General features: G+C 34.0%; 1 pseudogene; it reads left to right on the forward strand.

The window, feature by feature from the left end:
• The window catches only part of LOC136834046 (putative neural-cadherin 2), a 316,958-nt pseudogene that overhangs the window by 239,463 nt on the left and 60,575 nt on the right, over positions 1–16,920 (forward strand).

The following is a 16,920-nucleotide window of genomic DNA, read 5'->3' on the forward strand; positions in this document are numbered from 1 at the left end:
GATGGAGGAGCCATAGGGCTGTTTTCCTGATTCCAACTTTGCTAAAATCAGAGGGCTAGTACTATATGAGCCAACTTCCATATATATATATATATATATATATATATATATATATATATATATATATATATATATATATATATATAATAATATATGTAGAATCTCTGGTCAGTTTTTATCAGATACATATGTAGTATTTATTAACCACAATCCACTCTGAACTTATCAATTTCTTCACATAAAGTTAGATAGATATATAGTGTGTATATATAATATAATATATACATTATATATATGTATTATATATATAGATGATATATATATATATATATATATATATATATATATATATATATGTATATATATATATATATAATATATATATATATATATCTACTAAGTGCTTTCAAACTTATTCAAACTTATGAGAGATTACCCATATACAGTACATAAAATCAATTTCACGAGGAAATGGCAAGATGTAAATCCCAACATCCCTCCACTGTTTTGTAAATAGTCTTTGAATTGTTGCAATATAAATTCCCTCTCTCTCTCTCTCCCCTGCCGGCCATCCTTTGATCGAGATTCTGCCTCTGTCCTTGAACGGAGTCTTCCCCCTTTAATGAATCACTCGGGATCCTTTCATGGAGGAAAAAAGGAATTCTTGAGATGAGTCGTCCGGTCTCTGTTTTCTGATTGGGGTTTAACGACCCTTGTCTCAAAATGTAAAAGGAAAGAAGAAGAAAAAATAATCCTTTTGGTAGCACAATTCAGTAAGTTTTCAATGCCGTGTTGCGTGAGGTTTTGCCCCGTATCGATTTAGGTCAAAATTGTGAAGTGAATGTAGAGATTTTTTTTTTTGCCATGTATTTCAACTGATTTTCACAGTATTGCCAGATGACTTACCTAGAAATATTTGTATTTCAGTTAACCTATTGGGTAAAATTTTATATTTTATGCTTGACTGTTTAATTCAGATCGACTTTAAATTAGAGTAAAAATAACATTTTTTGGCGTATATTTCATCTGCTTTTCAAAATATTGCCAGGTTACCCACCTCATATTTATTTGTATTTCAGTCAACTTACAAGGTAAAAAAAAATATATTTTGTGCAAGACTGTTTAATTCACATCGATTTTTAACTTAGGGTAAAAATTTTTTTTACATATATTTCAACAACTTTTGAAGTATTGTTAACTCACCACCTATTTAATTACATTTTAGTTAAACTGTTAGATAAAAATAGGTAGTTTTAGTTAAACTGTTAGATAAAAATAGGTAGTTTGTGCGCGACTGTTTAATTCACTTCAATTTACTTTTAATTTTTGGAGTAAAAATAATTTTTTTTTACATATATTTCAACTAATTATAAAAGTCATCCCAAATTATTTACCTTATATTTATTTGCATTTCAGTTAACTTGTAAAGTGAAAAGAGATATTGTGTACATGACTATTTAATTCACATCGGTTAGTTTTAACTTGTGGAGTAAAAGTAAAATTTATTTTTTGCATACATTTCAACTACTTCTAAAAGTAATCCCAAATTATTCACCTTACATTTATTTTTATTTCAATTAACCTGTAAAGTGAGAAGAGATATTTTGTACAGGACTTTAATTCACATCCATTAGTTTTAACTTGTAAAGTAAAAGTAAAAGAAAAATTTACATACATTTCAACTAATTATAAAAGTCATCCCAAATTGGTTACCTTATATTTATTTACATTTCAGTTAACCTGTAAAGTTAAAATGGATATTTTGTACATGATTTTAATTCACATGGGTTAGTTTTAACTTGTAGAGTCAAAGTATTTTTTTCAACTACTGTACATTGCAACTATTTTTAAAAGTAATCCCATCTTATATTTATTTGCATTTCAGTTAACCTGTAAAGTAAAAAGAGATATTTTGTACATGACTTTAATTCACGTCGATTAGTTATAACTTGTAGAATAAAAATAATTTTTTTTACATACATTTCAACTGCTGCTAAAACCTTATATTTATTTGCATTTCAGTTAACCTGTAAGATAAAAAACAGCATTTTTATTCAACCCGTTGACCGCGTTTCTCCACAGCTGGAGGAATATAGCTCAGACATCCAGGAAAAATATTGGTTTGCATAGCCAACGTGGCGGAAAATTCCATTAGAGTTGGATGATACGAAGTCAACGGGCCAGTCTCCACGTGCGTGGAATAAATTAGGGTTTCCCTTGCAAGACGTGAAAGCGTAATTGGGCGAAATTTGATTGAATATTGCCACGCTCCTGCGAAAGTTTTCTCCATTCATTTCACGTTTCTTGGTTCAGAAATGTCCTTTTCAGTGTCATTATACTTTCAGAACGCAATACAGTTTTCCCTGTATTGACACAATTTAAAACAGAAGTGTACAGAATTGTTTCATGGGAGTTTCAGGTATTGCTAGCGTTTGAAAATGTAACGGAATGGCATGTTCTGAGCTTGTATTATCACTCAGAATATCGTATGTTTCAGTGTTTGGTGTAAATAATGGACATGTGTGATTATATATATATATATATATATATATATATATATATATATATATATATATATATATATATATATATGTATCAATTTATATGTTTATTATACACATACACATATATGTGTATATATATATATATAATTATGTATATATTCACCAAAATACAAGATCTCTTAGGAAATGGACCAGCTTCCCTTTCCTCTCGGCAAGAGGAAATAAACTTGTCATGGAAATATATAGAATAATTTTTTAGTGTGAATTAGAGCAAAGATAAAGCAATGAATTTTGATAAAACAAAAAAAAACTTATCTGATTTTTGTCTTGTTTTGCCCTCAGAGGTAAATGAAATTATATTTTCGATAGGGCTACGTTATGGAATTATTTTACCAAGGTCACGACTTATTAAATAATAATAATATTAAATTTGCAGGTATGCAAGTAAAATATACAGAGCGAGGGTTACCATAACTTACGAAACAAACACACGCAAAAATTTCCAAAGTAATAAATTCTCAAGAGCACAGTTCAGTAAGAGAAATCTTCTTGCAAGGAAATATGTTCAAATCTAAGGTGTTCTTTAAACGGGTCAATAACTCCCAATACCTGAGACGTGGACTCCGGGTCCAAATTCTTTCTAGATTTTTACGAGAGGGCCATTCTGCTTTTTGCCGGAAACTTTCCCCCAGTAAACTCTCATACATTCTGAATGAAGACATATACTGACATTTTGAGCTAGAGACTTTGTAAAAGATTATAATAGGTATTATATATATTATATATATATATATATACATATATATATATATATATATATATATATATATATATATATATATATATATATAGTTAGTATAATTTGATTTATTACCTCTTCCGTTTCCAAGCATTGGTTTTGGTCTGAGGTGCTAGCACCATGATCTTAACCCCAACTCCCCACCTCCTACCATTGCCACACGCAGTCGTTATATATGTATATATATGTATCATAGATGTGTGTGTATATATATATATGTGTGTGTATTATGTATATGTATTATAGATGTGTATATATATATATACAGTATATATATATATATATATATATAAATATGTATATCTATATATATATACATACATATATATATATATATATATATATATATATATATATATATATATATATATATATATAGTTTATATCTAGTTTATCCACATGGACGGAGTTTATCCACAGTCCATGATAAAAGTGTGAACGTGAGATTAATTTATATGAACACACAAAAAATGGTAAAATATCGGGGAATTTGCGTCTTTGTGGTGTCATAACATTTCAATCATTAATGGTTGACTGTTATGCAATCAAATGAAGCCATACGATTGTGTCATTAGTCTCTTAATACCTTAAATGCATATTCATACAATTATTTTACAACTATACAACATGTGAGAAGGCAGACGTACATTGAAATACACATTTCATTTAGAAGATTTGTTGAAGTAACTGACAATTTATGGCTTCAATATCCTCCAGTCGTCGAAATCAGTTCTAACTAAAGCAGGACCTTTATGTCGATTTTCGTTATTCGCTTTATTATTCTAAATGCTGCCAAGGGAGAGGGAAAGTGGACTGAATGACAGGACGGGGAAATTAATGTGAGATACTCATGATTGTGGAATGTCCACTTCCCTTTGAATTTATAGTGCTTTATGTATTTCCGCTGATATTCATACACACACACACATATATATATATACATATATATCTATATATATATGTATGTATGTATAGTAAGTTGTGTGTGTGTCTATGTGTGTGTATATATATATGTATATATATATTGTACATATGTATATACATATATGCATAAACTCTTGATTTACGTTGCTATCGAGCCTAGGTCTCTCAGATGTGTGGGTCAGTTTCCAATGCCCTTGCCTTTTATTTGAGAGGTTTAGGGTCTGATCTTGATGTGAGTCAGAACTTTATATATATATATATATATATATATATATATATATTATATATATATATATATATATATATATATATATATATATATATATATATATATATATGATATTGTTTATATATATATATGTATGTTTGAGTATATATATATATATATATATATATATATATATATATATATATATATATATATATATATATATATATAATTCCTGAAAAATCAATTATGCTTCTTTGGGAAATATGAACACAGTAGTAAGTGGACTGCAATTGGTGGCAGTCAGGATGAAAAAGAAGAAATTCAAAAGGACTAGCTAGGAAATATACATAACACAACTTTAGGTAGTCACGCGCGTACATATTAATGTCAGGGCTTAGCAGTAAGTAAGGGGGTTAAAACTCATTAAGCTAAACAGTCATTTGTTTGAGACACAGCTGTATGGAAGTGAAAGGGACACAGCTCTACCCAGGTGTCAGTAATGGGAAGGCTTAATTCTGAGGGGGAAGCCAAAGACGAAATTGCCCTTAACTCTGCGGTTCCTTTATAGGGGAGGCCTTAATTGCAATGACTTTGTGGGTATTTATGAGTAATGACTTGTGTAGAGACTTAAGGAGCAGCGACCTAATTAGTTTCGGTTACCAAGAGGCTTCTAATTCCTTACAGACATTGAAAATGCATTTATAAGCAGGGTTAATCTTCTGGGTGTATTTGATATTGATGAGTATTCGAAGAGGAATGAAATGGGAACACAGGGGGAACTATGACATTCAAAAAATGACACGTGTAATGATATAGTAACTACGTAAATAATAAAAGGGGATCTTGAGATTCAAAAGTGACATGTGAAACAATAGCACCTTTATAGATAAAATAGGAAGGTACCCTGAAATTCAAAAATGACTCGTGGAATAATAGCAAATTTTAAATAATAAAAGGGGATCATGGGATCCAAAAATGACACATGAAATAATAGCCCTTAATAATAATAGAAGGGTACCTTGAAATTTCAAAATGGCAGGAGACAGATAAACAAAACAGTTTAGCAGATAGCAGTTATTTGAACTATTATAAAATTTATTTTTTTCACAAATAATTTTGCACACATGCAGTACATAGGTATATTGATAGATTTATACCTATTGTATTCGTACTATTATCAAATTTATTTATTTTCAGACAGTTTTGCACACATGCAGTATATAGGTATATAGATACACTTATACCTCTTGTATTTGTAAATTCAATTTATTCATATTTACATGTTCACTTCATATCTGCAAAAATGTAATTTATAGTGAAAAAGGTGCCACAGACATACTTGTTAGTAGTGTTGACTTTTGTTATTTTGGAAGGTGCTACAGAAATATTTGGTGTTTGTTAATTAATATAATTTTTTTTTTTCAAAAGAGAAAGCACGTTTACGTAAGCAGAATTCCATTCCCTTTCAGACGAGGAGCTGAACTGAGACCTAAGCCTTAATGACTCAGGTGGGATACAGTAAATCGTGCATTATTGCCCATATAGTCGACCCAAGGGGCTTACGAGCTCTTGATATTTCCTGAATTTAATCCTTCGTTTTCTTCTGTTCGCAGATAGTCTTCAGAACACGTCATTAGAGGCTGGCAACGGGAGGTAATTACCCAATTTACTTGTACGTGCGTCTAATGAACTGTGCAAATGACTTACATGAAGGAAAGCAAATGGTCTTCAAGACTTTGCAGAGCGATTTTATAGAATTTGTGGACAGTCGAATTACTGCTGTGTTGGATATAATTTCTCATGAAGAAACAATCTGGAAAAATCAACTTGAAAAAAGACAGTTTATCAAACTTTCTGCACCTAGAAAAGAGAAGAAGCGTCTAAGTAAACACATTCATTCAAGTTAATACAACAGTTTATGACGTGAAAGCTTCTTGAGAGAATTACGGTTTCGTAGTTCCCAGCTGAAGAAGTTTACAAGTGACGACACAGACAGACATACTCACAGACATTCGGGTGGTCCCACAGCACTAAAATGGCGATTAACGTTGTGCTCCCAATTCTTATACCACTGGAGGAGAATCTGCACAATGGTGAGTAAAACAATTATTTTTCTTGTACCTTCTTGTTTGTCCTGGGGCTCTCGGGAAGGGCTTGTGTTCGAAGCAGTTGTTCGTTGACTGGATTGAGTTGAAAAGCGTCTAGCAGTCGAGGTATTAGTTGTCCAGTTCTCTGAACTCTTGATTTTATCTCTCTCTCTCTCTCTCTCTCTCTCTCTCTCTCTCTCTCTCTCTCTCTCTCTTCTCTCTCTCCAGGATCGAGCTGGAAACTCGTCATAGCAGTCGAAGTATTACGGTCGTTTAGTTTCCCTGAACTCGTAATTTTAAGTCTCTCTCTCTCTCTCTCTCTCTCTCTCCTCTCTCTCTCTCTCTCTCTCTCTCTCTCTCTCTCTCTCTCTCTCTCTCTCTCTCTGATTTTCCTGAGACTCACGCTCATCAGATATTCAAAGGTAAGTTAAAAGATGACCCAGTCTGACGATAAATAATGATTTAGCTGACGATATCTGAATGAAAACCACACAAAAACACGAGAGGCGAAATGGGTCATGGAGCAAAGAGTAAGAATGATCTTGGAAGAAGTAAGAAAAATACATCTTATTTACGGAAAGCGTAGATCGTATTTATCACTATATTAAATAATAATTTCAGCTACTCTTTGCAGTCCAGCAGTAAATACTTCCATTGTCAGAACGTTGAGTGATTTTCAGACTCCTTGTGCTGGGCGCAAGTATTTGTTCTCAAATAAGAGTTCGAAATTGAAGTTGAACAAGTTGGACGGATGGACGGAGAGAGAGAGAGACCGAAAGAAAGTGATGAAAAGTCAAAGGCAGGAACAATGCAGGTGGGGGGTGGGGCTGGGGATGGGCGGGGGATGGAGGTGGAAGAGGATGGGTGCTTGGTAGTGTCATACCACTATGTTTTAACTCGGTAGTGCAAATACTTCATTTTTTCCATTAAATATTTTTTGAAGGTTAGAAAAACGATTCAGTGTCCCCTTTCTGTGAAGGCCGGCGGGATGGGCAACTTAACACTTCATTTAGTTGTCGGAATGATACGAGTAAAATGGGGAGGAAGGATAACTTAACATAAATCTGGAAAGTCTAGAGAATTTTTTATTAACAATTCTTGCTATTATTTTTTGAACAAATCACCCAGAAGTGATAATATGCCTTCTTTGTAAGAAAAGGAACTATGGTAATCAGGATGACAGGACCTGTAGAGGACTGTTATTTTTGCTGGCATCAGTGACCTCAAAAAATGAAACTAAACTTTTAGTAAAAAGTAAATTTGAAAGATAACCTGATCTAAAATAATTCATCCTAGTCATTACGAAGCGCGTTCCCACCCCAGGTATTCATTTATATTATTAATCTGCATGAGTGTAACCTTGCGGAATTGAACTTATCTTAAGTCCCATTAATGGTCTAAAGAAGTACTCAATCTTCCGGCGTTTGCGGCACATTTTAAGAATATTTTGCAGTGCAATTTCATGATTTAAAATGTAATGGGCTATTAACTTACAAGTGCAGAAGATTCTGGGAAAAACTGTTAAATATAGACATGATTCGTCAGTATTTTGACTCCTGTATAAATTTTTTTAAGTTCACAGTATTTAAATATTGTCTAGGAACGATAACATTTTGTTCGTGTTGCTAATTGTGTTTATGGAAATTAGAGGTTTTATGTAGATGTTACCATTCCTTTGCATCATTCTAACTATTAAAGCTTAAGATTAGAACTGTCATTCCGTTTGGAATATTGCTCTTGTGAATATTAGAATTATCAAACCGTTTGGAATATCGCCCTTGTAAATATTAAAATTATCACTCCCTGTTTGAAATATCGCTCTTGCGAATATTAAAATTATCACACCCGTTTGAAATGTCGCTCTTTTGAATAACAGAATCATCACTCTGTTTGAAGTATCGCTCTTGTACATAATAGAATTATCACTCCCGTTTGAAGTATCGCTCCTGTATAAAGTAGAATTATCACTCCGTATGAAATATCGCTCTTGTAAATAATAGAATTATCACTCTAGTTAAAAATATCGCTCTTGTAAATAATAGAATCATCATTCCCGTTTGAAATATCGCTCCTGTATAAATTAGAATTATCACTCTGAAATTTCGCTCTTGTAAATAATAGAGTTATCACTCTCGTTTGAAATATCGCTCTTGTATCATGGATTTTTTTTTCCTTTTCGAAATGTTAAGATCACTGGCGTTTCGTGTGATGTCAACTATCCTATCTTTGGCATTTCATCGATTCTCAGTCCTGCCATATCTCTTCCCCGGATCTCCTATTTCTCCCGCGAGATGTCTCATCAATCTTTTTATCAGCTTTTAAAACTTTCTGCCAATGTTCAGTTAAGTTGGAGAAACGGGGTATTCCATTTCTTCAGCTGCTATCCAGCTATCATCGATCATCCATCCCGATAACTGCTCGCAGCAAATCGGTATTCTTGGGAGCAAGTTCAATAAATGTCGTTTCTCCTTATGTTGCTGCTAAGGTTGGCGTTCTCCTCCTACTTACGTATTCCACGACTCATACTTGCTGTAGGCAGGTCTTTGTCTCCCTCCTGAGTCAGGCCTTACTCTTTTCTTCTCTGGTTTCTTTCTTGTTTCCCTCTGACCCTGGATAGGCAAAGGAATTGTCATAATTACTTTTCTCTTTCCGTTGAGAGAGAGAGAGAGAGAGAGAGGGTTAGTTTAATTTCGGCGGTGAAAGACATTAACCAATTCATATACTGATAGAACGGAAACCTAATAAAACTGAATGGCTTGCTTTCCATTTCGGGAATGTTGAGTGCAAGGAGGTATTTGGGCTTAGACATAAAGCAACTGGAGTTAATGCATCATTTCCATCCGTACAAACACGCCATAAAACATGTAATGAAATTATAACAATATGAAAAAAAAGATGATGAAGTTGAAAGCAGATTTAGTAACCACAATAAAACAGCATACGCAATAGCATCAGCAGCACCAACAATAGTAGCAGAAAGTAGCGTCATTTATTAGCAGTAGTAAACTGCATCGAAGCTCAGCGGTAGTAGTAGTAGTAGTAGTAGTAATTCTTGCAGCAACAGCATCAGTTAAAAAAAAAAAAAATATATTGATATGGCTTTTGAGTATAGGCTATGTATCAAGCCACGTACGCATAGACATGTATGAATTTTTTGGCATTTATATGCGTGTGGCATGTACATTTGTGACTGTCAGGAAAGCCCCATAAAACCAAATTTTCTCAATTATATCCTGCATTCACTCGTCACGCTCTCCCACATACAGATCCACGAGGATTCACACACTGTTTTACCTATTCCGTTACTTTTTTTGTCCGGCATTCGGATTTATAGTCTATTAATAGCAACTTTCAATTACACTGACCTAATAGTTTTTATTTGACATTCAACAATTATCCACCAGGTTTTTCTGCGCGCAAGGGGAGTCCTAGCAACTCCTATGGGTATGGTTCCGGACAAAATGCACTCCCCCTATTTTTTTTTTTTTTTTTTTTTTTTTTACAAATGGAAAAACTTCGTTTATAGAAACGTTGCCGTTGTGGATATCTGGTCCGGAGAGAAACGTTTTAGGCCATCTAGCAGGGTTGTTTGATTTCACGGACAGCGGCCGAACATTTTGCAATAAAGGTTTGTCGCCTGATTTCTCTCTCCTTTCCTGTTATTTGATTTAGCGTGTAATTTGTCCGTTTTTGCATCCTAAGTCGTTCATAATAAATCAAATTTTCGACTCGTTTTGGTTTGGAATTGGGACGAAACAAAAGTTTGGACTAGGTCTGGAGGTTTTTATTTGTGACTTTTTACCAGTAGGTCAGGTTTTTATTAATGACTTTTTGATGACTAGGTCAGCAGGTTTTTATTTATGACTTTTCATGACTTGGTCAGAAAATTTTTATTTTTTACTTTTTTCGATAAGACCAATATTATTTGAAATAAAATTTTTTTATAACGAAAACAATCTCAGTAACGAAAAAATGCAATAAAGCCGTATAACGGTTGAATCGCCACGCTAATTGTTCTCGAACGTGCAACTAAAGACCACCTTTTGTTATAATTCTTTTTTTTAACCAGTTTTCAGGTTATCAGCTTTCTGTTTTCAGAGAGAACATAGAATAGAAAAAGGCACTCTCTATTCCCTTCTCGGCCAGACAATGGAAGAACTGCGTCAAGGCCTCTTTTTTATTTTATAGACGAGGAAACCTGGTCCATTCCTATTGTCCTTTTGGTAAGAAGCACCTCTCGGAAGGGACGTCTGAATGAGTATTCGTTCAAGTATTATATATGCGCAGCTTTTTATCAGAGTTAAGTCAAGTTAAATTTGGATTTAGGTAACCCGGTTAGATATTTTTAGTTTTTAGTTGTATTGTGAATTAATTTTTAAAGTGTGCTTTCATAATTGTCAAAATTTTCATGTCTGTAATCTTCCGTTGCACCCTGAGTTCACTCAGTCATTGTGTAAAACTCTACGGAATCATCCCACCACATTTAACTAACCTTCCTGCATAAGGTTGTCAAATTTTCTTGGGAAAAATGCTGTTGTATTACATCTTGAATACTATGCTAGTTATCCTCAGTTCGTAAATATTTCATATCTGAATTATTGAAGTTCCAGAACGAGAGTTACTCTTTATTTCTTATACGATATGTTTTATTTTGATGCCTCTTTGTTAAGTAAAAGATAATACTGTTTTATTTCCTTAGATTCAAAGGGAAAGAGAGCAGAAGGCAAATCTTTATTCAGTCATTCATGACTACCTAAAAGTACTCTTTGATATCACTTCTGGAAAATATAGATACTGTGAAAAATCTTTATTTTTTTTTTACTGCATTCTTCGAAACAATTATTACCCTGTAGAAGAATCAACGATCATATATTTTTGTTTAAAAATCATATGCATATGTTTGCATACGTGCACACACACACACACATATATATATATATATACACAAGTATGTTTGTATGTGTGTATGTGAGTGTATCGTGTGTGCGGATTTATGTCGTGAACTATTTTTCATGTGATATACGGTCTTTCAATCAAGAAATAATTCTAATTAATAATTTTCTACAGCAAAAGACTGTAGGTAAGTCCTAAATGAAAATAATATTTTGGCCTCTTTACGTAAGGTGCTCCAGAAACAAAGGGGACCTACGGACAAAAGGAGTTAATCGATCCTTCAACCCTTATATTGCTCATATTCTGTAATGGGCCCGAACTTTGAAAAGAACCCCTATACTCAAGAGCTCAGCCACGCCACTAAAAATCTGTTTATGGAGTCTAATATTATTTCGGAATAAAGCAAATAAATTCTGAAAGTCATAGGCGTATTGTACGGCATTTATTTCTGCATTTGCCTTATTCTTTTCACGCGTTAAATGATTCCAGTTTCGATTATCAGTTTAATAGATTTAAAATGTGAAGTCAGTATGGCCCTTCCCAGAACATTGTATTATTAAACACTGAGATATCATGCTAAACTTCGGAGCTGATCTCTCTCTCTCTCTCTCTCTCTCTCTCTCTCTCTCTCTCTCTCTCTCTCTCTCTCTGTGTGTGTGTGTGTGTGTGTGTGTGTGAGAGGCTGTGCTATTATTAATTTCTCTCTCTCTCTCTCTCTCTCTCTGTGTGTGTGTGTGTGTGTGTGTGTGTGTGTGAGTGGGGGGCGGTGTCTCCTCTCTCTCTCTCTCTCTCTCTCTCTCTCTCTCTCTCTCTCTCTCTCTGTGTGTGTGTGTATGTGTGTATGTGTGGGAGGGTGTGCCACTATTAATTCTCTCTCTCTCTCTCTCTCTCTCTCTCTCTCTCTCTCTCTCTCTCTCTCTCTCTCTCTCTCTCTCTCTGTCTGTATGGGAGAGCGTGCCATTATTAATTCTCCCACATCTAACCTCGGAAACCCAGTCAAAGAGAAAAGAAAACCTATTCCCACGTTTTTCTTCCTGTCGTCTTTTATGCTGAGTTCCAAGGGTTCCTCTTGAAAAAGTCTCGGAAAGCGACGACCACCCTCTTCCAGCCCAGCCCCCCCCCCGGCCTCCTCGGAAACACTCTTTATCTCTACGACTTCTTCTTCCCAGTTCCATTCTTTGATGGCATTATTGAGATGAAATACAGCTCGTTGTGTGAGGCGTGCTTGCGGGAGAGTGTCTCTCTTTTAATCCTCCATTTCGTATTCCTTGGTATTTTGTTCTTTTTCTGTCCTCTTATTCAATCTTTTATTTCTTCTTCTTCGTCTTGTTGTTGTTGTTGTTGTTGTTGTTGTTGGTTTTGTTGTTGTTGTTCTTCTTATTATTATCATTATTATTATTATTATTATTTGTACTGTTGTTGTTATTTTTGTTGTTCTTTATTTTTTGATTATTATTATTATTATTATTATTGTTGTTGTTGTTGTTGTAGCTTTTGCTGTTGTTTTTACAACCTGTTATATTGCTGGTTATACTCTGTAGCTTAGAGTTTGGTGCACAGATAATGTTGCTGATAATACTACTACTGCCACTATTATCACTACTATAATTATGATGATTGATGTTATTACTGATGTTGATGTAACTGTATAATTTAATATTCTAAACATAGTTCAGCTTCTAGTTAATACTGCAGCTGTATATGTAATATATATGTGTATATATAACCATTTTACCATAGTATACAATGGTAACAGGAACACTAGTCAGCAGTAATTTCCACGTTCACCACTTACTGCTGAATAAATTATATGAAACCATTGTGCAGTAAAGTTCCATACAGGAGACTGATTTGCAATGCGTCGAATCTACACGTATTATACATTCGCCTCTTTCCTCTATATATTCAGGCCTAGCTACTCTAAAACCTCTTTTGTTTTATCTATTCACCCCATTTTAAGTTTTTTTTTTCCACTCCTCTCAGTATTACCAAATGATGCCTTCGTGTCATCAATTTAACGCCCCTCATTCTCTCCACATGACCAAACTGCTTCAAAAAAACGGATCCATCTTATCCCTACGCTAACCTGTAGCCACCTCTTTATGTTTCCATATTTCTCACCTTTCCTTTATTTACGCTTGTCAGATGCTGTGGATTGTCCATTTCTACAGTTTCGAAGTGGTTTCTTTCTTTCACCCTCAGTATCTGCGTTTCGCTTTCTGGAGGGAAGTTGATCCAGCAATCCCTTCATGCACTCCAATTTCTTCTTCCACAGATACAACTCCTGATTTCCAAGTGTTTTGCACTAATCCTATTTCCTTCCTTATTTCATCCCTTTTGTGGTTTTCTTCTTTCTCATCCTACCGGGATTCATTACATTCGCTCCCAAATAACCAATAAAAATCAACTGCTTCCATTCCACAGCTATACATATTAACATTGATTCATACCAGACTGTCTTTTGAGAAAGTTTAACCCTGCTCTATATGCTGAACACATAGTATTGCATCTCAGTCCATTCAGACTATATATTCCACATCCAACGTTCTCCTTTTACTTCCATGATAACTGCTTCATAACAAGCAACGCTACTATTCTCTCTGTTTTAGACTCTGGGAATCAAATATATGACAAAGTCTTGATCCATCACCTCTCTCCCATGTCTAGCCAACACTGTTTTTCCCATATCTGTGCTCTTGTCCGGCTTCCCATATCAGTATTCTTATCACTACTGAGTGAAATTGTTACTATACAACTTCCTGCAATACTAACTAACGGTATGCCAGTGTAATTCTCATAGACACCTTTATCACCTTTCCCCTTCAAGAAAGGTGCAATTATTCCTTTCACACATTCATTTGAAACGTATCCCTTACTCAGACTAAACTAACTCACTTTGGCTATCTTCGTAATCACACTTTATCACTGCATTTTACTTATAATCCTTTATCTCCTGATAGCTCTGTCCATCTTAAACTACATCTTCAACAGCCACTTCCGTAAATGCTTTCGGATTTCCAAAAGTCTTTTTCACGGTGGCATCATTCAGATTTACATTTTCTGTTCTCTCCCCATTCAAAAATTCTTTAAGATACTCACGTCATGGACTGAAGCTTGCAAACTTTTTTGACTGAATCTCCTCTTTTTTAGTTTTTTTTCCTTAAAATCCACTTGCTCATTAACCATTATAAGATTTTATTCTCCTAAAGCATGACATCTTTTCATTATATAGATTATAAGCGGAGGTTTCACCATAATTTCCAACGCACCTTTTTATATGATTAGATCTCTCATCCCTGAATGGCATTTCGTAAAATCTCATTCCTTTCTTACTACTTCTATTCCCTGTTCTTACCCTTAGGGAGAAGTCGAAGCACTTTGCGGACGTTCTGTCTTTGTTAAAATATACTCTCTCTCTCTCTCTCTCTCTCTCTCTCTCTCTCTCTCTCTCTCTCTCTCTCTCTCTCTCTCTCTCTATATATATATATATATATATATATATATATATATATATATATATATATATATATATATATATAACCAATAATTAAAGATATGGAGCATATAATATCTAAGTGGAAAATAAGAAAATTGCAACTGCTAAAATTCCTGTCTCCATGACGCCGTAATTGGGCAGGTGTTTTACTCGCTATGAAGAAAGGGTAGAATATGAACTACTTTAAACTTTCGTAACTTTGGCCGTCGTTAGCCTTTAACTGCTTCTGGCTCCTCGTGTTTAGACAATTTGGCGAACAGCTGGCCATGATTAAGCCCACAACGCCAATTTTTGCCCTCAAGTTAGCCTTTTACAGGTAGCTGTGTGTTCCCTCTAGTTAGTGGTCAAAGCGTTGTTTTCGCGCCAGGGAAATGACTATCAGCGCTTTAGTTATGACGTATGGGAAAAGTCTGCAAGGAAAATACGTGGACATGAGAAAAGGGAATAGATAATGAATTATGGAACAGGAGGGTTTACATTGTTGATAATTTGAACGTATGACTTACGAGAGAGAGAGAGAGAGAGAGAGAGAGAGAGAGAGAGAGAGAGAGAGAGAGAGAGAGAGAGAGAGAGGATGCAGTCTATGATAAGTAAAAATCTCCCCATGACCTTAACATGGCGCAACATAAATTTTGTAATAATGTTGCTTCCAGCTAAAGCAAGTAAAAGTATTAACGATATTTTATATAACAGGTAATCTTAACAATATTATTTCGCACCCTAGGTGGCCATAATCTTTGTTGAGAAGTTACAAGATTCATAAAAACTAAGGATAATACCCATTTTCTTTGACACTCAGAGCAGACTTCATAGAAAACGAAAACGTAACTCCAATATATTGGGGACTAAGCTAAACGAGCTTGCATTGGTGTTGGTTTTTTTTCACGTGATCAGTTTTGGCTGTGTTCGTTCATTTTCTTTTTCTTTTTTCCTTTACCAGTTTTGATGGTATAATATTAATTGATATTTTGTCAGTGTTTGTTTATTTCCTCTTTAAATTTCCAGTTTTCATGTTATAATATTAAATGAATATTTTTAAATAGAAGACCAAGATGAAAGACAACCTTGTCATGTAATTGTAAACAGGGCCTGTATTTGTCATTAGAGTATTTGTGTCCCATACCATAAAAACTGACGGTAATGTACAAGAGTGGGTAGACTGACAAGTCCCGGTCCTAGGGACGTTATGTACCGTCTCAAAGCTTGGACCAAGAGACCATCATTTGGTACATTCATTACAAAGAGGTATGACTTTAGTGTTTACTATTGTATATGTTTAATCAAGAATCCCTTGTATATATATATAATAAATATATGTATATATATATATACATGTGTGTGTGTGTAGATACAGCTACACACACACACACACACACATATATATATATATATATATATATATATATATATATATATATATATATATATATATATATACACAATCAATCTAAATTTCTAAATTTCCTTCCTTGACGACTTGCTCGCCTCCCATTCCCCCCCCCCACCCCCGTCCCCTTCAACTCCGACATCAGCAAACACGGCGTTCTCGACTGTGTGTACACGGCAGTAAAGATAAATCGCTCTCCTTCCTTATTTTTTATCCGTCCTTTATAGTCTTGGACGGAACGTATTCTAAAATCATGGCACCAGCGATTCTCGAGGCTATAAACAGCCGTAGCAGGATACTAAGGCAGAGCAAATCGTATTGTTGTGTTAAAATATTTAGCTCATAAAAATAAGATATCTGTTTTTATATTCGTAAAATAATATGTTTTCTGTTTTTATTTATAAAACTGTTCATGAAAGTTTATTTTCTCTTTTTATTTAAAAAAAAAGGATATTTTCTGTTTTTATTTATAAAAACGTGCTTTCGATTTTTATTCATAGAAATACGCTTTCTATATTTTTTTTATAAAAAACATGCTTTCTATTTTTATTCAAATATACGCTTTCTATATTTATAAAAATACGCTTTCTATATTTATTTATAAAAACATGCTTTCTAT

This window comes from Macrobrachium rosenbergii, chromosome 53 (assembly GCF_040412425.1).
Source record: "Macrobrachium rosenbergii isolate ZJJX-2024 chromosome 53, ASM4041242v1, whole genome shotgun sequence".
Taxonomy (NCBI): domain Eukaryota; kingdom Metazoa; phylum Arthropoda; class Malacostraca; order Decapoda; family Palaemonidae; genus Macrobrachium; species Macrobrachium rosenbergii.